We start from the raw sequence: 24,008 nt of genomic DNA on the forward strand, positions 1-24,008 counted from the left end.
TAAATGAGTGATGTGGGTAGAGCTAGACTTTAAAGTTCTATAGCAAACCTTATAGTGCATGTCCTGGCAAGCCTATTTAAATGGTTTCATTTATTCATTTTAAAATTTAGATGCCAAATCTTAATGTGTCCCTAAGCAAGATTAGGCCACACTTAGACTAGATGCTCTCTAAATTATCTTCAAGATAAAATTCCATGAATTATCTGTAAGCCATGATACAGACTGTATTTTCTCCTACTCATGTTATTCTCAGTGGGGACCAGGAGACCTGTCCCAACTGGCTTCATGTAACATATTTATTTAAGGTTTTCTGGAATTGTAGTCAATGAGATTGAAAGTTTTTCTTCCACAGAACCCTCCTTGAGCTAGTAAAGTCTGTACTCGAATCCATGCTTTTTTGTCTGAGGCAGATCAGATTTGGGAATGTGATAAATCAAAGTGCTCACTGACATATTAAACTCCAATGAAGTCTTGGCGTTTCAAAATGTGCTATTACAATTAACTACTGGCGAGCTCCCTCCTGGAATACTGTCTTTCCTCTTTCTCCAGGAGTGCTGACCACATTTTACTGTAGTCAGATTTTTGGCTTTCTAGAACTAACGTCCCTGTGAATAGAAAAGGAAAGCTCATCTGAAGGTCATTGGCGTATTCTAAACTATTAGCCATTATTGAAAACGAAAGGACTAGATTATTGATATCTGAATTGATTGGCAGTAAATGATGTCAAGATGCAAGGGCATGATAAGCTCAAGATACAGGAGCATCATAAACTCAAGGGAATGTTTAGCATCTGAATATGAAAATTGTATCCAGAATCTAATGATGACACGAAATGTCAGCTCAGCGTTTCTTTTAAGAGTGGTGAGACTATTTCAGAAGATTGACTGCGATGATTATGACGGCGATGAAGATGACTATTTTGGGTCATCTTTAGGGATTTGCTGTAGGTAGACCTTTGCTGTTTGGGTATTTTTATGTCATATATAAATCTAAAATCTAGGGCAAGTAAGTTTCAAATGAATGCTGTGCGTGAGCGTGTGTGTGTGTGTGCGCGCGCGTGCGTGTGTGTGTGCACGTGTGCGTGTGTGCTGATCAGGAAAGAAATTCTCCTGCTAGCATCTTGACTGTCACCTCCTGAGGATGGGATTGTGCTTCTCAGTCTATGTTTCCTTGGATTTAGTGACGATTTAGTGATGGGCCTGCTGTTTCTGCTGGGTTACCTCAGGAGGGAAATGCTTCAGAAAAGGAGATCCAAGTCTAAGGCCCTAGCTCTTGTTGCTCATTCATGGACTTGTTGGCCCTCAGCTCCATGCACCATTTTTCTGGTGCAGGTAACCCTGGGAGTTCCCAGGAGGACTGAGTGCCTGTGACTGTCCTGCTTTCTACTGTGAAGCTTCCTCTCCTCTCTGCTCCTTTCTGGCATACCGGCCCCCTTATCCTGTGGCTCACAAGGCCACTGACCCTCTGGTCATAGCAGTTAGTCCTGGACTCTGTGACTCTGCTGACCTTAGCAAGCTCTACCACTTTCTATTTCAATTATGGGTTGCTGAAGGGAGAAAAGACTTCTTTTGCTTTTACTGTTTATAATTTCTTAAGCTACGGCACAGAGAGGCTTTGCTCTCTGATTTCTACCCACTGGCCCTAAGAGAGTATTATTTCAGTTCATTTGGAACTTGGCACAATTTCCCCTCAACTAAATTTAGGAGAGAAAGAGATTTTGCATAGCACTGCACACAAATCATTCTTCCCAACCAATGTTCCTTTTAGGGTTTTTGATTGAGTAGAAAACTCTTTCTTCCAGCAGGTTGATTCATGATGCTATAAGGACTTCCTTCCTCTTTCCTTTCTTTTCTTTCTTTCTTCCTCGAACTCTTCTACCGCCCTTCTTTCCTCCCTTCTCTCATCCTTCGTGTCGATTACTGATAGATGTGTGGAGGAAAGATCAGGAGGAAACTGCTGACAAAGGATTCCTGGGTGGAGGGGAAGAAGGGCCAGTGAAGATAAGGATGGTACAGAGAAGTGCTGGCAGGCATTTCCTTCCCAAGTTGCCTCTGTGAAACCTTCTCACTGAATTCCCTTAGAGGGAGTTGAAAAGCACTTGACTACATCCCCTTGCTACCTGGGAGACTGGGAGGTCTGAAGTTAGTTTTCTTGTTCCCACAGATCTGATCCTTCTGCAATACACTGCGGGGGACAGGCATCAGTGGCGGGGTGGCGGGGGGGGGGCGGTTAAGGTAAAAACTATTTATTTATTTATTTTTCTCCCATAGATAACCCAGAGTGAGGCCTGTTTTATAAGATGAGAAACTAAGGACAAAAGGTAAGCCCTGATTCTTAATTTATCTGTCTGTGTCTGTCAGTTTTAAGTTAACCCTTATTAGTGAGTCCCCATTATATTGCTTTCTAATTAAAACATATATATGTCTAAAGAGTTTTCAGAATAATAAAGCATTCGTAATACTTTAATGAAGGGCATTCTTTTCATCTTTATTTACTCAGGAGCATAATCAGGACCAACTTAGAAAGGTTAGATGTGGTCAAAAGAAATTTATGAAGAGTGGCTATTAAGGGGTAGAACATATGTACGCAGACTGCGGTTAAATAACGGTAAGTAGGATGTGTTTATTAAAATGATGCAGGGATTTTATCCCTCCATTCTTGATGTCTCTTAGTACCTGACATTATACGGCTGTGGTTTCCATGGAAACAGCACACACTCTTCCTTTCAGCTGACCTGAAGTTCAAGCCCTGCTGTTGCAATAGAAATTCTCAGAAACACCTCCACTTTTATTAAAAACAAAAATACCGAATCTATGCAAAAAGCAAAAGCAGAAAAAGAGGACAAAAAATCCACTGATGATATTGCAGGGGAGAAGAGAGAATGTGCAATATTTTCATTAAGATGGAGTCAAGCAACAATTTACTATGCAGGAGGTTGAAAGTCTGTCATTTCCTTCCCCTAAGTTACCTTAGAATTGATCCTCCTGAGCCTGCCTTAACATCTGTACCTTTCATTTCTAATTCAATATGTTCTACTATTTTTAGTTTTCTGGGAGTATCTCTTTTACTGATTTCAGAACTTGTTTCTCTGTGACTCACCAAAAATGTTGATCCAGTCTATACATTGCATCTTTAATAAAGGGAGGTTAACTTTAGGGTGGGATTGCTGGAATAAGATGTTTCCCATGAACAAGGAGTCACGAAGTGAGCCTCTGGTCCACAGTCTCCTTTTGTTTGCTTTATTAGCAAAGATGCTTTGGTTTCAAGTGACAAGACTTCTTGTGGTCTATACAAAAAGGTGGATTCATTGCCTTATGCAACCAAGGGTCCAGAGCAGACGCATAGTTTGATCCGGATCTGGGTCTGTGCCTCTAGCATTTTCCAAACTTTGGCCTCTTAGAACTGACATAGTCTTCAGGCCAGCTTCTGCACTGTTGCAAAATGCCTGAAACAGTTACCCAGACTATTTCAGCCTGCCACACAAAAGCAAGACAGTGAGGATGATCGTTTTCAGAAATTCCTACCAAATAGCATCTTCAGCCCCATCGTTCTGATTATGCCAAGGGCACATCATGAATCCATAACTGAGCAGGACATGAGGTAAAGCTGATTGGCTTTGGGCCTGAGTCATAGGCTCAGTTTCTTTAGTCTCCTCCAAAGCATGTGGACTGCATGGTGGAAAGATGGACATCAATGTAAAACTTGGAGATATTACCAAGAGAAGAACGGATAGATGCTGCGAAAACAAACACTGTCCACTGCAAAGGGCTATCTCATGCTGGAAACAAGAGTCTCAGGCAAATTTAAACAACAATCTCACCTACTTTCCTATTCACAATTTAACCTTCTCAATTTAACACTGTTTAATATTGCAGCCTGCCCTCCTAACCTTATTATCTTGCTTTACTTTTTCTCTCTTCCACAGCCCTTAATACTTTTTACCATACTGCAAAATTTAATGTTTGCTGTGTTTATTGTTATGTTCATTGTGTGTTATATTCACTGACATATCCCAAGGACTTAGTGAGTAGCTGGGATATAGCAGGTGCTCAATAAGTACTTGTCTAACAAATGAATGGATTATCTAACAAATAAATAAATAGTTGATTTGACCAGGTCCTTTGTGGTCAAATTGCTAAGGCAATTTGATCTAATTTTTAACAATTGAATATTGTGCTTAAATCTCTATTTCTAAAGTACCATTCCACGGGGATTTTTGTATCTGTAGCTTTTTGTGCTCATGTAGGCAGGTAACAGTAACACCAACCTGAGTTAGACATTTTGAGGGAGGTTTGTTTCTTGGCTCCTGAAATCCCTTCACTTGGTTGGGAGTGAGAATAGAAGGATATATGGAAGGCACAATTCTATGTCAGGGCCACAGAACTCTCCTTCATCCAGCCAAGATCAAGATCATTCTGGGCTTGGAGGAGTTAACTGTGTCTTCAAGGAGTTATCTGCTGGCCACTTAGCATGCCAGTGGGTATCTGGAAGCACCTGCCTTCAAGCTTCTCAGGACAATTTGCAGTTTAATGTCAGCTTGAAAGCAAGATGTTTTCCTCCGTTTAGGGCAAAACCTACCTCTTTTCTCTGTAGTGGCTATTCAGCCCGAGTAGCATGGCTCATGAACCTTCTAAGCAATTTCTTCACAAAGCAAACTTTGATAGCACCAGAGTTAAAGGCCAAGTCAGGGAAAGGCCCTGGCAGGTAAATTTTCTGCTCTGGGTGGCCTCAGGGGAGGGATAAAAAATCATATCTGTTCTCTTGTGAGAAAGGCTAAAATTCACAGTGTTGTTTAGCTGGTTGTTGACTTTTACTCAGGATGTTTTGGTTGCTAAGGGCACATGGTAACTTTTATGTGGGCTCTATCTATGAACCTATCATCATATTCCATGAGTCATACAAGGGGCTCTAATTTAGTACATAATTCAATTTTTCCACCACCAAGATATCAGAGTAGAGGGCTCGAGACTCCATCCTCTGGAGAGTATGTCCCTTAGCTTTGGACTGAACTCCATCTATTTATTCCAAACAAATTCCTGTTCTGTGGGATGTCTTGCTTTGATTCTGAAATCCAAGTGACTTGCAGAGATGATCTGCACTAATAAATAATTCTATGGTGTTATATGTTGCACTTCCAGCCAGAAATCAGCCCTACTATGACAATTATGTAAGAGGTTTTATTGAAACAGTTTTCCCTGCCATAATCCTTGTCTCTAAGGTTAGATACAGTTACCTATATAATTACCTGGATGGTTCACCCTGCTCAGGGAGCTACATGTAATAATCAGAGGCAGGGATGATATTAAAAATATTTAACACCCTGTGCAGTGTGAGCACCAGACAATCTCAATGGAGGGCAGCCAGTGAGCTGAATACATCAGCCCTACCCAAAGATATCAGCCACTAGTTCCCCTTCACCATCTATGAATTAAATAATTACTTTTCAAGAGTCCTCGCATGTCATCTCACTATCTATTTCTCTAGGTGAGAAAACCATTTCTAAGGGAGATGAATGACTTGCTTAAGGTCACACAGAATTTAAATGCAACCTAGATAAATTCTGGAACTCCAGGTAATCAAATCTTTATGTATTTTGTGCCAGGAAACACAATCTAGAAGCTAGACATAATTATGGATATTTTGAATCCAGTTTTAGTCTTTCAAGGAAATGACCACGGCTAAAGTCATCTCGTTCCATTGCTTCCTTTCTTAGCATATTTTACATAGACTACAGGTGCTACTCTGCAAGCCTCTCTATTTTCCTCCCATCACTTTCTCAAAACCTGCTCCAGAAACCCCACAAATGTGAGTTGAACAATCCTCCTTCCCCTGTTGAAGGAGCACTGTGAGATTTTGTCCAATGGTGGGCCTGGCTAGGCTGTGGGAAGAGCCTGAAGGACCAGGAAGCCATATGGCCCATCCCACCAACCCAGACTCCTGGTTTTCCACAAAGGGAAGCACCCGGAGGCCACTGAGAGACACAGTTCTCCTATCAGTTTGACAGCTTTCCTAGTAAAAAATCATTTATGGAAATTTCAGTTGAATGTAATTCTGAACCTCACTGCGCATATAACCTCTAGCAGCCGGAGCCAAGACCTCAGCTGGGGTCTCCAGGGTCCATGCACAAGGATGTTATGTCTCATTTATGCCCAGCACACAGTAAATATTCCTTAAATACAAGAATAATCCTGGGGATACAGTCAGGAAAATAATCTCAAAAGAAAAACATGTCCGAAGGGAAAAGGAATGGAAAGTGGAAAAGTATCTGCTCTCCCTTCCTTTTCCTCTCTTTTTCCCTTCCACTTTTTATACAGAATAATTTGGATTGACCATCTACGCCCGTTATAGGAATTCACTGACTGACAGTTCCATTCTTCTGTTTGCTTTGTGCAGGCCCTTCGGAATTGACTTTTACGGTCAGTCTCCGCTTTCTCTTCTTGTCACTTTCCTCCTGCTTTTTTCACTGTATGCATGAGAGTAATTTTCTGTTATATTGTGATTTTGGAAGGTCTCTGGCAGGGTGGCAGTAAAATGACACAGCTAAGTGATACAGATTTTAATGACTTAATGCTATCATAATTTCTCATAGAAATATAAGTGGAGACAGGGGTGATGTTTTAAAAGATATAAAAATGAAAAATGGATAATAGAAAAGATAGTCATGAGAAATTACTGTGGCAGAGAAGGAAGCAAGACAGGGAAGGATAAACTTGGTAAAGGTGGGCCCATAAAATAGATGCTATTAGTAAAAAGGAAAAAGTCATAGGAGAGAAAAATAACATTTTGAAAGTATGTCAGAAAGAAAAGAAAGTGATGACACAGGGAAAAGGTGGACTGGCTTCTTAATAGGGGAAAAGAGCAAATATGAAATTACAGAAAAAGGAAGGAAGGCTTGGCCTGTCTTATGAGCCAGGCTTGGTGACAAAGGGGAATAGCAAAAAGAATACTTACGGTAATAATAGTCAATGAGGAAAGGCGGCGCAGAGAAGCAGTGCGTTTCAGAATATCTAGGGTAGGAAAATCAGTGCAGAACACAAAAGGAGAGAACAGAGGCAGTGCAGGCAGCTGGCAATTATTTTTTAAAACTTATGGAAGACTATTAGGTTCCTAGGAATTTGAAAAGGGAAAGGCAGCTCAAAATTTTTATTTTTAAAAGTTTGATGAAATGTGTTAAAGTAGGTCAGAGAGAATTCATGGATTTGGTGGGCTTTCTTGGGACCCAGGTAAACTTTGGTGAAGCTAATAAAATGGCTAGGTGGCCACTGCAGGGCCAGCTTGCCCACTGGATCAAATGTGGGCTTCTGTGGGCCCCACGTCAGATGTACAGCCATGGCCACCTCCCCCTCCCATTGTGTACCACTTCACTTTTTATGACCCCACCAGTGGTAGATGACCCAGATTTCCCCTTCTCTTGGTTTCTGCATACACACAGGGAAGTCTGAACTTTTCCTTCCCAGTGCAGATGAGCATGTGCTTGTGTGTTTAGGTGGAAGCATAGAAAGGCTGATTCTCCATGGTTTTTTTCTTTCTTCCCCTGTGTTTTAAAAATATAGTGTATAAATAGATGATTTTGGGTGTGCTAAGGCCAATGGCTCAGGAAACAATTGCCATAGAAAAGATAGCTTATTACTCCCAGGTCCCAGGAGGAGGAGGACCCCATGCCACAGGGGGCACATGGGAAGCACTGGGGCAGGTCCCAAGGGAGGGAAGGAACTGGGTGGGAAGGAAAGGGGAGGCAGGGTTAGGGTTAGGCTTAGCTATTTGAATGATTTGGGCAGGCTCTGGGGCACAGGGGCTGTCCTTAGTTGTCTGGTATCTGGCCCTGGGTGATTAGGGTAAGTCTGCAGTGGTCCAGAGTGGACGCCTGATAAAAGAAGTGCTTTGGGGTGTGGACTCTGGATTGATGGGTTTGTATTTGAACTCACCCCCTCAAGGGAGAAGGAGGATTCCAGAGGAGAGTGGTGGGAGGGTGCAATGGTCTGAATGTTTGTGGCCCCCTCAAATTCATATGTTGATATCCTAATCCCTAGAGTGATGGTATTATGAGGGGAGGCTTCGAGGGTGATTCAGTCATGAGGGTCAAGCCTTTATGAATGGATTCGTGTCCTTTTAAAGAAAGGCCCTGGAGAGTCCCTTCAGTTCCTTCTGCCATGTGAGGTCACAGCAAGAAGATAGCCATCTGTAAAGCAGGAAGCAAACTCTGACCAGAACCTGATTATGCTGACACCCTAATCTTGGATGTTCAGCCTCCAGCATGGTGAGACATAAATTTCCGATGTCGATAAGCCACCCCGTTTGTGGTGTTTTGTTATAGCAGCTCTAATGGACTAAGACTGGGGACAGGGTGATGAGGGAAGCGGGAGGCCTAGGCAAGGTGGCTGAGGCATATTATTGGGTTGTCTAACACAAGGCATCTCTATACGTGTAGGGCAGTTGTTAAAAAACGTCAAGCTGTCAGAGCTAGAAACATGGTTAATACCTCCTGCCTTGGTGGTTATGCTTGGATGTGCTGATGAGGGGATGCTAGCTGATCAAAGCAGCTTGGAGTGCTGCTGCAGAAGGCTCAGACTGAGAGAGTAACTTTGCATGAGTGAGAAATTTGTAAGCCACTGGAGTTTTTTGTTACTGAAGCATAACCTAACTGATCCTCCCTAATGTCCCACCACATCAATTGTGGGAATTCAGTAAGGTAACACCAATCAAGCACTTCCTGATACACCATATAGTCTCAACAGAGTTCATTATTTCCTAATATTTGTATTGTTTGTCAATATTGTTTTTCTTCCTAGACTGTTGTTTTACTTTTCTCTGACATCTGATACATTCATACCTGTTTCAAATAAGACCAACTGACTTGTAATATGTGGCTATGTATGTGCTTTGCATTCTTCATCATATTTATTCTGAGAACAAAAGAGTAAGGCAATTTTTAATATCCTGCTACTACTGCTACTAATACAATAATAAAAACTGTTGTCACTGACATCTTTCCATTTTGGAGATGAGGGAAGTTACACACCTAGCCCAGGGTCATACAGCAGGTAAGTGGCTGAGATAGGATTTAATACCAAATCTGACAGACTCTCCTCCTAGTCCTACATACCATGTTCTACCATATCCCATTTCCAGGATATCTCACAAATTGGAGAGCTTCAACACAGTAAAATACAGAACGGAAAGTGTTGTAAAAATCAAGAGCTTTCTTGGCACCAGAAGCATCCTCCCATCAGCTTCAGGGCTCAGCCTTCATTCCCCAAGGCAACCTGACCTCCTGCACCCAACCCTGGGAGGAAGCAAACACAGACCGTGCTGCTGGGACAGGACTGTAAAGCCATCCTCCACAGCATGCTGCCACATTTCAGGATAGCTGCTCTGTGCTCTTTCACATTCTGTTTCCTCTCTTCCCCCTGACTCAGTCTCTCCCTTGCATACTACTGCTTTCTGCCTTTACTGCCTCTGCTCTAGAAGTAGAAAGCTGAATTCACTGCTCAACCTGGGTGAAAGCTAGTGGTGTCCATGGAAGCAGCTCTGGACCATGGGACACAAAGGGAAGTCTGATGGGGGATGCCTTGGAAAGGTATTTCACTTCCTGATGAAAGACATCAGTGCAAGAGGAGACATCTCTGATAATGCCATTTCCCCTTCTCCCTGTCCTGAGAAAGATGTGATACTGGAAGCCACAGCAATCATCTTGCTACCATTAGGCAACGAACATACAGAGTTGTCAGTGACAGCATGAATCATCCAAAAGAGCCCGTGTTCTGACGTTATCACAGAGCAGCTTCACAAGAAAAGCATCAACCACCCATCCCTGGGCCTCTTGTTAGGCAAGAGGAACAAGCCTTTCCTTGTTCAATCTACTATTGATCAGATTTTTCTCTTATTTTTAGCAGAATGTGTTTCCAAATTATATACCATATCATTATGAGTTTTCATATATATCATGAAATAACACAATTGGAATTTATCCAAATTTACATATCTAGTTAACGATTTTGGATGGTTTAGATTACGCCAATGTTTTAACGAATTTACATAATCCCATGTTGGACATCTTGATATATAAAGCCTTTTTCATATTTATAATTTCATATTTTCTTTACTCAGGATTAGCTTTCTGTAGTAATTTAAGGCTTTTGATAAATATTGTTGAAAAGCTTTACAAAATGTTTGCACCAATTCTTGGCATTCTGTTCTTTTAAACACTGTGCTGTAGTGTGTGGACCCCATACCTGCTTCGTAAATGAAGGAAGCAGATGACCTGAGCAAATCAAAATGAAACTCTGCCAGACTAAATTTTATGCATTTCATCTAAGAAGAAAACTGCCTTGATATGTTTCAATGTGTTTGAAAAGTATGAAAGAATAAAATCTTATACAAAATGAGGCACTAATGTTATATAACAGCTGTATATAAATGAGTTTTTCTTATATTTACAAAGGTAAATGCTCTGGTGAGGGACTGTAGATGCATTAATTTGATTCAAAGACTTAAACAGAATCACAGTTTTTGTTTTAGGACAGATCTTGGGGCTCTTTTTGGTACACTCTACTGGTACTGGGTAGAAGAGTTGAATGGAAGTGTTGGATGACATGTACCTGGCGCATGGACCTTCAAAGAGGGTGCTTTTCTTTTCTTTTCTTCTTTTTTTTTTAAAATGGAGTCTTGCTGTATTGCCCAGGCTGGAGTAAATACAGTGGCACAATCTCAGCTCACTGCAACCTCTGCCTCCTGGTTCAAGCGATTCTCCTGCCCCAGTCTCCCAAGTAGCTGGGATTACAGGCGCATGTCACCACATCTGGCTAATTTTTGCATTTTTAGAGAGACAGCGGTTTTGCCATATTTGCCAGGCTAGTCTTGAACTCCTGACCTTGTGATCTGTCCACCTCGGCCTCCCAAAGTGCTGGGATTACAGATGTGAGCCACTGCCCCTGGCAGAGTGCTTTTCATATACTTCTCTTTTCACTGTAATATTTAAAGTATCACATCACTGTTTCCATTTTATGGATAAAGAAACTGAAGCACGGCCAAGTTAAATACCTTGCCCAAGGTTGCAGCAACAGTTCACGGCATTTCAGGGATCCTAGCATCAGTCTGTCTGTCTGATTCCCACATCTCTGCACCACCGATGCCTTCTCATCTATAAAAATGGGGAAGACTACACAGAAAAGTGATATGACTCATCCCGTGCAGAGATGGGTCTAGAACCCAGTACCTCATGTCCTTTACATTACATTGGAACTCTCAAAGGAGATAGTTAAGACACAGTTAATGAAATTTAACAAAGACAGCCTTTATAGATATTTTCATTCACCAATTCACACTAATGGTGTTAGATTTTAATAGTTGGGTCACATGTTCCTCACCCAGTTTGGGGGATAAAGTGAACTTGAGGAAACTTCGAAAAGACCTTTATGATAATGAAGGATTTCCTCAAGGAAAGAATGCCTCAGGCAGGCAGCACTGTGAGGCCAAGCCATTAGAATACAGTCTCAAGTCCAAAAGATCTGGACTCAAATCCCAGCCCACTCTGTGCTAACCGTAAGATCCTGGACAAGTTATTTAAACCTTTCTGTGCCTCAATTTCCCAGCTTAGAAATTGGTTAATAATGGTGTGTAACACATGAGGTTTTGGGGAGGATTAAATGAGACCAAAAATGCAGCCTCTGCCTCATGTGTAGTAAGTGCTCATTAAATCAGACAAGTCTTACATGAATAGACAGTTCTCAAAAGAAGATACACAAATGGCCGACAAACATATGAAAACATGATTAACATCAGTAATGATCAGAGAAATGCAAATCAAAACCACAATGCAATACAACCTTACTCCTGCAAGAATGGCCATAATCAAAAAATCAAAAGATAATAGATGTTGGCATGGACGTGTTGAAAAGGGAACACTTCTACACTGCTGGTGGGAATGTAAACTAGTACAAACACTATGGAACACAGTGTGGAGGTTCCTTAAAGAACTAAAGGTGGAACTACCATTTGATTCAACAATCCCACTACTGGGCATCTACCCAAAGGAAAATAAGTCATTATATGAAAAAGATACTTGCTCACTCATGTTCATAGCAGCACAATTTGCAATTGCAAAACTGTGGAACCAACCCAAATACCCGTCAGTCAACGAGTGGATAAAGAAACTATGGTATATAAATCAGACAAGTCTTTGATCGCAAGGATGTTGTAACTGGATCCAATCATGTATTTACCCTCTTAGTGAACTTTATCCTGAATCTGTCTGCCACTTCTCTGCTGGTCACTGCCTGTCTGAACACCATGACTCTAGGTTCTGCTCAGCAGAACACAACTCTTGTGATTCTCAGTGCAGTACTTTGAGAAGGATGGTTAGTCATATGTTTTAAAGCAGGTCAGTATGGTGGATTTCCAGTCTGCCAGACTCCTTTGCAGTGGGTTGGGGCTGAGTGACTGCTTGTGGCAAATGAAGTGTGAGTAAAAGTGACATGTATGCTTCTGAGTCTGAGCAGGTAGGAGCCAGTTAGGTGTCTCTCCCATCTGCCTCTTGTCTTGTTGAGGTAAAGCCACATGTTCCAGATAGGCTAGCTATAAGATAGACAATGCCTATCTGTCACTGGGAATTGGGGGGTTATTTGTCGTTGTTGTTTGTTTGTTTTTGTAAAGACAAGGTCTTGCTATGTTTCCCAGGCTGGTCTTGAATTCCTGGCCTCAAGTGATTCTCCTGCCTTGGTGTCTCAAGGTGCTTGGATTACAGGTGTGAGCCACTGTGCCCGGGCTGGAATTATTTGTTACTAAATGAAGATGAGGCAAGCAGTGCCCAAAGTGTGGTACAGGAACTCCTGGGTGTTCCTAAGACACTTTTATGGGGTCTGCTAAGTGTGGTACAGGAACTCCTGGGTGTTCCTAAGACACTTTTATGGGGTCTGCTAAGTGTGGTACAGGAACTCCTGGGTGTTCCCAAGACATTTTTATGGGGTCTGCTAAGTGAAAACCATTTTCATAATAATGCAAAGTTGTTGTTTACCTTTGTGACTCTCATTCCATCATGATTATATAACAAGAGTTTCTCCAGGTGACTTAAGATGTGTAATAATGTCATTGCTCTTACAGCATGTATCTTTATATATTCTTGTGTTATATTTTTTCTGTTTAATTTCTAATGTGATAAATATTAATAGGTAGAACATACATATACAAAAGTTATTTGAGAGTACTCAGTAACTTTTTTTAAGATGTAAAGGGATCTTGAGACCAAAATATTTGGGAACCACTAGATTAGTTAGTTCTACTTTGTCTAATACAGAACTTATATGGGCAATTTGGAGTGGGGTATAGTGATCCTAACCTCTTTTGGTTTAAATCAATTTAAAAATTAATGTTCAAGATTTTTATGAGAGAAAGTACAGAATAAAAAATTAATGCATTTTAAATTCAATAAAGTTATTTTGGTGGGGAGTACTGAAAGATATTGAGTGTTGATGGAATAGTTAGAAGATACGTGTAGAATTTGAAAGCCTGTATCATAGAAAAATTAATGATACAAAGAAGACGGAATTGTGTAGCAGGTACATTTTATTAGTGAGCATATTAGTTAAATGTTGGTTGATAATTTCTACCCGTAACAGCAAGAATTTTAGTGTCTAAACTATGCAAAGGCATATAAGTTTACAAGACTAGCTATGCTCTGTTTTTCCTAATTGTTAAAGCAAAGGGATTAAGATTTTATGAATACCTGTTCTCTACTGTATATTTTATATATATTACTAATAATTATTAATCATTATAACCCATAAAAAAGAATTTTAATTACAACTTCCATTTTATGGATGAAACTGACATTCACAATCAGAATCAGAATTTAAAAATTAAAAATTTTACAGCAATACCTTTACTTCTTTCTTTTTTTGAGATGGAGTCTTGCTCTGTTGCCCAAACTGGAGTGCAGTAGCACAATCTCGGCTAACTGCAACTTCCCCCTCCTGGGTTCAAGCAATTCTCCTGCCTCAGCCTCCACAGTACCTGAGATTACAGGCACCTGCCACTACACCGGCTAATTTTTTTTAGTATTTTTGGTAGTGATGGGGTTTCACTATGTTGGCCAGGCTAGTCTCAAACTCCTGACCTCATGATCCACCAGCCTTGGCCTCCCAAAGTGCTTGGATTACAGGGGTGAGCCACAGCGCCTGGCCTCCTTTACTTCTTCCATAACACCAAGCTAACCTGATAAAATAAAGTCAGAGATAAACAGAGATTGAAATATCATGAAGGAACACTTGCATTGGAATTTTTATGACATTTTGCTTTTCAACAGTGTTCCCAAAATGCTATTTCTGCCTTCATATACTTTAGTTCAAGGTTTGGGCAGGGATTTGTTGCTCATTACTCTTTCTTCAGATTCCATTCAAACATCTTCAGTGTTTTTTCATTGCCTGCAACCATTTAAAGCTCTTCTTTATTAATTCAGTCATCAAGTATTAAGTTCTTAATACCTTGGAGATACTGTTCTAGATGCTGGAGATATAAAAGCTAATGAAATCTACAAACATCTCTGCACGTTTGGAGCTTCCATCAGAGAGGGAGCTGAGAATAAACAAGATACATGTGTAGAATGTGTGTGTCAGACAGTGATAAGGTCTAAGTCAGGGAAGGGAATGTGTGGGAGTCAAGGAAGGGTGCCCTTCTAGACACGGGGGCTACAGTAGGCCTCAGTGGGAAGGTGGCAAATCAGAAAAGGTATAAGAAAGTGAGGGAGCTGCATGGGTATCCAGAGGGAAAGCCTCCTCGAAGAGCGAATGTTAGGCACAAAGGCCTCAAGGTGGGAGCTGCAGGGAAAACAAAGAGGCCACCCTTGGTTGAAGCCAAGTGAAGGAAAGCTTGTATGGTCCTTGTAAGGATCTGGGTTTTCCTATGAGCGAGATGGGTACTGGTTTAGTATTTTGTGCCAAAGACGTGATCTGCCTGCTATTCTAACAGAGCCATTCTGACTCCTGTGTTGGGAATTCTGTGTGCAGAGGGCAAAAGAAGAAGCAAAGAGATCTGATAGGAAGATATTGAAGAAATCCAGGTGAGAGATGATGTGACTCAGTCCAGAGTGATGGCAGCAAAAGTATTGAGAAATGGTCAAATTTTGGTTGTATTTTGATGGTAGAGCAACAGGTTTTTAAAGTAATTGTTGACGTGAGAGAAAGAGAGGTCAAGAGTCACCTAAGGATTTTTGGTCTGAGCATCTGGAAGAAAATCAGCTTGTAAGGGAAGGGTGGAGGAGAAGTGGGCTGGCGGAGAATACCAGGAACTCAGTTTTAGTACTCGCTATAGACTGAATGTTTGTGTCTTCCCCAAATTGCTGTGCTGAAAGCTTAACTTTCAGTGTGATGGTAGGTATTAAGAGGTAGGGCCTTGGGGAGCTAATTAGGTCATAAGGCCAGAGCCCTCATGAATAAGATTGATGCCCTTATAAAATAGACCCCAGAGAGACTCCTTGGCCCTTTCACTATGTGAGGACACAGTGAGAAGGCAGTGTCCAAGAGGAAGCGGACCCTTGTCAGACACTGAGCATGCCTTGATCTTGGACTTCTCCACCTCCAGAACGGTGAGAACTCAACTTCTGTTTTTCATAAGTCACCTGGTTTGTGGTATTATGTTATAGCATCCCCAGTAGATCAAGTAATACTCTTAATTCTGTGATGCCTATTAGGCTTCTAGGTATAGATGGCAATTGGATGCACGAGTCTTGAGATCAGGGTATGCATTGGAGACATAAACTTCAAAGTCATCTAAATAAACATGGAATTTAAATCCGCAAGAATAGATAAGATCAAAAAGGATGTGAGGGTGACTAGAAAATGGAAGCAGTCCAAGGCCTGAGCTGTATTATTTAAAGGCGAGAAGAAGGAATGATCTGGAGAAAGGAAATTAGTCTACAATGGAGCAGCCAGTAAGGTATCACTTCAACTTCTCTTTCCCCATAATTTTGTCCTTCCATCTCCTCCACCACAGCTTCCATGGGATCCACCCACATGGTTCAGATTGATCACAGCTTTTCTTGCCTTTATGTCCTCATAATATAATGCTTTATGTGTGGCATGATGCCAGCTACTCCCTTCTGACATGACTTTGGACTGGTCCATCTTCAAGGATCATTTTCAACACCTTTCTTTTTACTTTTTTTAATTGAGGTTAAATATACATATGTAATTTATCATCTTTATTATTTTTAGGTACATGGTTCAGTGTCAATAAATACCTTTGTTATTTTTCTCCTTCATCCCCTCCTACTTTCCAGCCTCTAGTAATGACCAGTCTACTCTCTATCTCAATGAGATCCACGTTTTAAGCTTCAGAATAGGAGTGAGAACATGTGATGTTTGTCTTTCTGTGCTTCGCCCATTTCACTGAACGTAATGGCCTCCAGTTCCATCCATTTTGCCATGGATGACAGGATATTGTTCTTTTTTGGCTGAAAAATATTTCATTTTGTATGATATGGATTTCATTATTTTATGGCTGAATAATATTTCATTTTTTTTTTTTGGCTGTGTCCCCACCCAAACCTTATCCTGAACTATAGTTCCCATAACCATGAAGTGTCATGGGAGGGACCCTGTGGGAAGTAATTGAATCATGAGGATGGTTACCTTCATGCTGTTCTTGTGATAGTGAGTGAGCTCTCGCGAGATCTGATGATGGTTTTACGAGGGGATTTTCCCCATTTTGCTCTGCACTTCCCCTTCCTGCTGCTGCCGCCATGTGAAGAAGGATGTGTTTGCTTCCTTCTCTGCCATGATTGTAAGTTTTCTGAGGCTTCCCCAGCCACGTGGAATTGTGAGTCAGTTAAACCTCTTTATAAATCACCAGTCTTGGATATTTCATCATAGAGGCATGAGAATGGACCAACACATTGTTTATGTACCACATTTTCTTTATTCATCCATTAATGGGCACTCAGGTTGATTCCATATTTCAGCTATTAGGAATAGTGCTGTGATAAACATGGGAGTGTAGATCTCTCTTAGATACATTCACTGCCTTTCTTATATCTCCCAATTTTTCTATTTTTTGTAGCAATTACTACATTTCAAAAACAACTGATATATAGCAATTCCACATACCTTTGTGTACATATTTGTTACGTCTCAAAAAACAGTAAGCTTTTTGTAGGTAAAGACTGTGCCACATTGCAGAGTGTTGCCTATTTATTGAGAAAAAATGAATTCTGTTGAACAATCATTGGCAGATGTGGACAGGACGAAGATGCAAAGAAGCACAGAATGTCTAAAAAATAGCCTCATTTGGATCTAAAAATTATGTGTTGCTGTGGAAACAAAGAGATTTATCATTACATTCCTGTACTAATAGACAACATAAGTAGTGATCTATCTGCTTGTGATATAGCATGGACACCACTGCTATACTGCCTTTGAGTTTTAAATTCTCCTTAAAATCTGGTAATTGAAAGAGAATAAAAAAAAATCTGAATATCAGACACAGTACTAGAATAATTTTAATAATATAGAAGATACAGTCTAGTTTTCCATGGACAAATACTTCCCTAATCTACTTATGGAATGAAATCATAAACATGTGACCTATATCCAAAATTCAGTTTGCAGATATGCATTTTATTTTCTTTGTTTGCAGGGTCCTGCAACCTTCTTTGGCAACAGGCGCCTCTGCTTCCTACAGTTTGGTCCAGGGCTGTTTTGCACATTTATTTTACCTGTTGTAGGCAGTCCACCGGGTTTCCCAGCTCCATTTATGTATTCTCAGCATTCCACCATTTATGTGGAATACAACAGGAATTATTAGTACCTTGGAGTCATGCAATGAAATAGGCCATCTGTTTAGCTCCTGATGGCATTTGAATGTGTGACCTTTTTTTAAGTAAATAACACATAATTATTTTAACTTTTTAAAAAAATCAAGTCCTAGCATGTCCTTGTAAATTACGTACCTTGCATGTTGATTGAGTTAGGAGAACCAATTAGAAATTAGGACAGGAAGATTCTGACCAGATGTATGCAGGCCCAAAACAAGTATATTTTAAAAAGGCAAATTTTGCAAAACTTCAAAAAAAGCTTATTCAGGAATGAAAGTTTTACTTTTGATCTTCATTATTGACTGGCTTGATTTCCTTGTTTCTACTTTAGGTTCTTTCTTGCCCTGGAGACTCAATGATTTTATGTCTAGTGGTTCATAAGTCACAGATATCTGGAATTAGGTGGTAGGTATTTTTCTTTCCTTAGTGCAAGCCTATAAAACCTCAGCAGTTTGTATTTTGAGGCAATCAAAACTAAATGGAGTCCTGCATAATTTGCTTCCTCTTCCTAATGTTTCCATAAAAACAAAATACTATAGACAACCCCAGAAATACAGAGACCTTTTCCTTTCTGAATGTAAATGGAATGAAAATTAGCTTGAAGAATCTCCCTACATGTATGTATATATATATAAGCATAAAAAATACCACATTTCACTTTGCTCGCATACTATAGAATGATTGGTAATTTTAAAAATATTTGAGTAATTACTCTTTTTAAAGATAAAAAGCCAACAACAACAACAAAAACCTTTTGGATAACTTGAGATTTTAGGGAACCAAACGAATGACAGTTTGTTACTATTGGGTAAGCTCTCTTCAAAATATCTCTGAAAATGAAAGAGCTGGGAGATAAGACCAGGGAAGGCTCAGAACTCTTTATTAAATCACCCATCTTTTCATTTCTATATCATAAGAATAGTCAGCTCTTTTGCTGCTAGCACAAAATGACCCTACAATGTGTACAATGGATTTTCTTATCCTTTTATTATAAAAAAAAAAATCTCTCCTTCCTTTTCACCTTCTGGGAGGCTTTTGGCCCTAGAACTTCTAGAAACTTGAAAAAAAGAATCTGAAAGAAGAAAGGAAGCTGACTTGGCAGATCTGGCCATGCCTTGGGTGATGGGCTCTGACACTGAGTTAAAGAATATTATTTTGATGGGAGATGTTATTTTTAGAGCCAGACATGGTACCTTAGAAGGGACGGAAACAGACAGCACCTTTCTCCTAAAGTGCCTGCACTTTGATTTGGCCAGGACAGCATTCATGCAAATGAGGCCTGGAGAATGTAGCTGGCAGGCAAATCAGCATAATGAAGCTCCCAGCAGAGGGGGCTTTCAGAAGCTAGTTGAAGATGAAGATAGAAGTGCCTCAGGGTAGGAGATTATTCAAAAATTAAGAAGGCAGCTGAAAATAAGGCATAGAGAGCTGGGGAGCCTAATGGAATTTGCTCTGGGGAAATAAAAGACTGAGAAGAAGGCCAGGTGTGACTACACATGAGAGAATATAAGGTATAACTACCGAATGCATGAGGGGCTTGAAACCTAGACGATGGGTTGATGGGTGCAGCAAACCACCACAGCACTTGTATACCTTTGTAACAAACCTGCACATTCTGCTCATGTAACCTGAAACTTAAAAAAAAAAATATTTTTAAGATGGAAAAAAAAGCAAGAAAAAAGGACAAGGGTGGAGGTGAGAAAGGATTTAAAAAGACTGACAGCTGCAAGAGAAAGCCCAATGGTCTCAAATGACCTGGGAACATGAATGGCATATCCTGATGGAACTACCTGGTGAGTGATGTCTATTTTCTGGAGTTTTATGTTAGGTAGAGCGGGGATAATACAAATTAGGCTAACATGTATGTTCTCAGTTAGATAGTAAGCAAAATAAAAGCTCAGAAGTTCTTATCTGCAAATGAAGTGACTGGTCAGGAGAGCATTAGCATTATCTTCCAAGGTACAAACTCTATATCAAGATCAAGAGGAGAATCCTTGTGGAAATGACTAGAATAAGCCCAATTTATTTATGAGTTAAATATCTAAAATATATATTAGTGAGAAAAAGATTGTTTATGAACTGACCAAAGTAACAATATTATTGGAGTAGGGATGAAGATTTTCCCATTTATATTTCGGGGAGTGATTGTTACTAGTTCCTGAGAAAAACTGGGAAGAAGCCAAAGGTAGGACAGCAAAGGAGAAAGGCAGGATTTTAAGTGCAGTAAGTAGATGTGTGATTTGGCTATTAGAGGAGAAATTGATAAAATTCCATCATCTGCCTATAACAGAAATAATAATGCACAGTTGGGACTTAATTGGCTTAATTCAGAGGGTTCAAATGGACACAGAATAACTGTAGAACACTTTCTAAGAGAAAGGAATTTACCATAATTGTATACATTAACCAGAAGAATTTAAAATTAACTAAAATGTGACCTTATAAGGCCTACATATCACATTATTCAATTTGCTTGTTATAATGAGTAGAAATAATCCTTGTGTAAATAGATGATGGGGCTAGATGATGTAGCCTGTGGGGCCAACAGGCATCCTTTTAATTGCATAATGTCCATTTAAATATATCGGACCATTTGTGTTTGCAATGTGCTGAGACAACTCCCTGTTATATTTGCAAACTCATTGGCATTGGATGGTGTTTTTCCTTATTTAAGAATGTTTCTAATAAATTTTCAGATTAAAAAGATAGAATTTAATACTAAAAATTTTAAGGGAAAGCTTTATACATAAGCTGATGAATATTTAATATTTAGATGCTACTCACATTGAGATAATGAGAGATGGGAGGGAAAACACTCCCGATACTTCAGAATACAACAGAAAAGTTTAATAACTATACCGCTAGAAAACATTTGAAAATTTTTAACATTATTAACTTATAGATTATGATGGTTAATACTAAATATCAACTAGATTTCATTGAAGGATGCAAAATATTCTTCTAGGTGTGTGAGGGTGTTGCCAAAGGAGATTAACATTTGAATCAGTGGGCTGAGGAAGGCAGACCCATCTTTAATCTGGGGGGCACAATCTTATCAGCTACCAGTGAAAATAAAGCAGGCAGGAAGACGTGAAAAGGCAAGCCTGGCCTAGCCTCCCAGCCTACATCTTTCTTCTGTGCTGGATGCTTCCTGCCCTCAAACGTCAGACTCCCAAGTTCTTCAGTTTTGAGACTTGGACTGGCTTTCCTTGCTTCTCAAGCTTGCAGACAGCCTATTGTGGGATCTTGTGATCATGCAAGTTAATACATAATAATCAATTGGGTCACCGAGCGGCTAACTGGCTTCTGCTCATCTTCACTTTTCAATCTAGGAATATCTTTAGTTAACAGTTGTGTGGAAAATGAGTCAACTGAAAACATTTAGAGGTAAATTTTAGGGGCACTAGTAAAGAAATATTATTAAACATGGCTGTATGCTAGGTAATACAGAATTGACACAAAACGAACCTAAGTATATTGCAGTCATTGGGCTTAGCAGGTGACACACATGATCTCTCTTTGTCCTCATGCCACTTAGTGTGGGAGCAAATAGCATCTTCATGTCCTATATGAGGCAACCGAGATTTAGAAAGGGTAAAGAACTTTCTTAAAGTTCCAGTCCTGATATGTGAAGGAATCAAACTTATAACTGAGATCCATGGTCTAGCCACCACTGAGCCTGCCTCAGTGTACATTTACTTCCAGAGGCAGACTATTGATCTAGATGGACATAAAAGAAGTAAGCATATTATTGAGGAATCAGTATAGCTAGTGCTAGTAGTTATAGACGTAGGGTAAAGAATTGCATGACAGGGACACATTCCTTTCTTATTTTTGTTTTGTAGTTTCCATAGCACACCCTAGATTATTATGCCTCAGGCACCACACCTGATATGGACATACAGTGGTGAGGAAAACAGAGCTGTTGGTTTTATGTGGCCTATAACCTCAGGCCTGCCACCCCCTTGGTATAATCGAGCTCTTGTCTACATGCGGCCTACACCTTTAGTCTGACGCCGCAAAGCTCTTGTCCACATTCTGTACTTCATTCAGCCTGCCTTCTTTCCATCTTCCCTCCTATATCTGCCTGGTTCCTGCCACTCACCAAGGCCGCTGACTGAGCTGGGGTCCCATGGGAAGATTGAGACAGGGCTGTCTAATGAGTTCATGGGTCCTGAGTGCTTCTGCCTTCAGGGGTCCCTCTTCCATAAACATCAAGCTAAAAATTCTGGTTCATGACTGGGTTAGTATCCAGATGAATCTACTAACATTATATGCTAAACCATTTTCTTTAGCCTCAAAGTTTTTTTTTCTTCTACTTTTAAAACATTTTCATAGACCCCTAAAAGTATTGCAGGCCCTAGGTCCTGCAACTACTGTGCCATTGGTTGTGGGTCCAGTCATCAATTGGCAAAATGCTATTGCTGACTAGAAAGTCACACAAAATGCGTCAGTAAACACCCTCCGTGGTTGATTGTGATCTGTCTGTGAGCGACTTTTCTGGGAGCTTCAGACTCCTGCCCTTTTGCTTTCACTGCTATAATCATCACTCAGTTGTCACTTGGTAATTGCCTAATTATATTATTTGGTGATAAGTGAAGTTTCTAAGCCACAAACTCTTCCAAACAGCTGTGATTGAATTTGTTTTTGATACTTTATTTAATTTACAATTGCATTTGTAAAATCAGAATTTGTCTAATTTATTTAATGACCCCCATCACAGGCTGTAGGATATTTTCTGAGGGTTTTTAATTATACATGAATAAAAAGCATAATTTTAGAGGGGTTCAAGTGAAGCAGGCATTCACACAATTCCCACCATTGGTTCTCAGCTAAGGATTTGGTAATTTCGCCCTGCTACAGTAAAAATCTTCTTAATAAATACAAAATGTTTTTTCCAAAAGGTTGAATTCATCTAGTAATTTAGAGATCTATCTTTCTCTTTTAAAGTTTTGGAATCCAGTTTTTGACCTTTTCTATTCTGCTCCCAGGATAAATATATTTCTTTGGATGAAGTTAATGATGTTATAACTGATCCTGGACAAAAGGTTAAGTTCTTATAAGGACCAAAATCGAATTTTTGGTTAATTTGTTAAAGGGGTTTTATCTATGCTTGTGTTTTTCCTCTAAATGTAAGTGTCCCTTAGTTAGCCTTACCTTAAAGGGAATTTGTATTATGTTTCACTCTTTTAAGGAGACCACGATGATGACATTTGGGAGAATCTCAATAGACAAGAATGAAACTCCATTTTTTCTCCACTTTGCTAGCAACTCAGTGTTCTGAAAAGTCTGGAATGCACTATGAAAAGTTTGTGTGCTTAGTGAAATGTTGTACAATTGGCCAATCCAGTAAGTCTTGGGAAATGTCCTAGGAGCTTGGCAAGAAGAAGTTCTCAAGAGAGCCTGAATGCTGCCAATTTCCAATTGGCCAAAACACATTACAAGGACAACTGTCTCTCTGAGCAACCTGGCATTTCCCCTCCAATTGGAATCTGCAACGGGAAGATGCACAGGGGAAGAAGATTAAACAAACCTTTTCAGATTTCTGGTCCAGGTGAATCTTTCATTTATCTGGTCTGCTTTCCTCTTCTTTTGATCACTGACCATTTCCACTATTAGGGAACACTGAGCACATCGCAGGTTCATTTTTAGAACTGATCAACAGCCAAGGAAAATACAAGATGAGTGAACTGATCTATCTTTATACATAAACACGAGGCATTTAACCTGCCTGAACATTTCAAATTGTTGCTAATAAAATTTTAGATCTGCTGTGTGAGGCAACCTGCCTGTCATATTGGCTGTTGCTCAAGTAGCTCCCATCCTGAATGTGTGTTTACGAAACATGACAGCTGTGCTCTTTGCCTGGCTGCTTCCATTTATGAAAACATGGGGGTAAACTGCAGTCACCCCCATAGGCCATTGACTGTGAATCTTCTTTTCTAGGCACAGCCAAGAGTAAATGCCCCCAACAGAATCGAACAACAGTCATTCAGGGTCTACCTGAAATAGGCTTAATTTGCTCTTTACAAAAAAGGTCCCAGGAAATGAAAAAATTTGCCTAATTGGAATTCTAAAAAAAAAATGTTGTTTTTCTTAAAGCGATGCCCATTTTATGTGATATTAACAGTCACTTCTGATGGTAGCTTCTTTAGGGAAGCAAGACAAAAATATCCAATTATACCAGGTAAAATTTGTCACCTGA

The 24,008-nt window shown here is 40.0% G+C and overlaps 1 long non-coding RNA gene across 5 annotated transcripts in view; it reads left to right on the forward strand.

Annotated features, from left to right (window-relative positions):
- Positions 1-24,008, forward strand: part of LOC103794583 (uncharacterized) — a 455,426-nt gene that overhangs the window by 67,181 nt on the left and 364,237 nt on the right. For 2 of the 5 annotated variants that reach the window (XR_013520574.1, XR_013520577.1), the window contains exon 7: positions 2,271-2,320. This is a non-coding gene — a long non-coding RNA (uncharacterized LOC103794583). Of the gene's footprint in view, positions 1-2,270; positions 2,321-2,499; positions 2,608-5,484; positions 5,573-24,008 lie in introns of all 5 variants that reach the window. The other 3 variants (XR_013520575.1, XR_013520576.1, XR_013520578.1) reach the window with 3 other exon arrangements.

This window comes from Callithrix jacchus, chromosome 7 (assembly GCF_049354715.1).
Source record: "Callithrix jacchus isolate 240 chromosome 7, calJac240_pri, whole genome shotgun sequence".
Classification (NCBI taxonomy): Eukaryota; Metazoa; Chordata; class Mammalia; order Primates; family Cebidae; genus Callithrix; species Callithrix jacchus.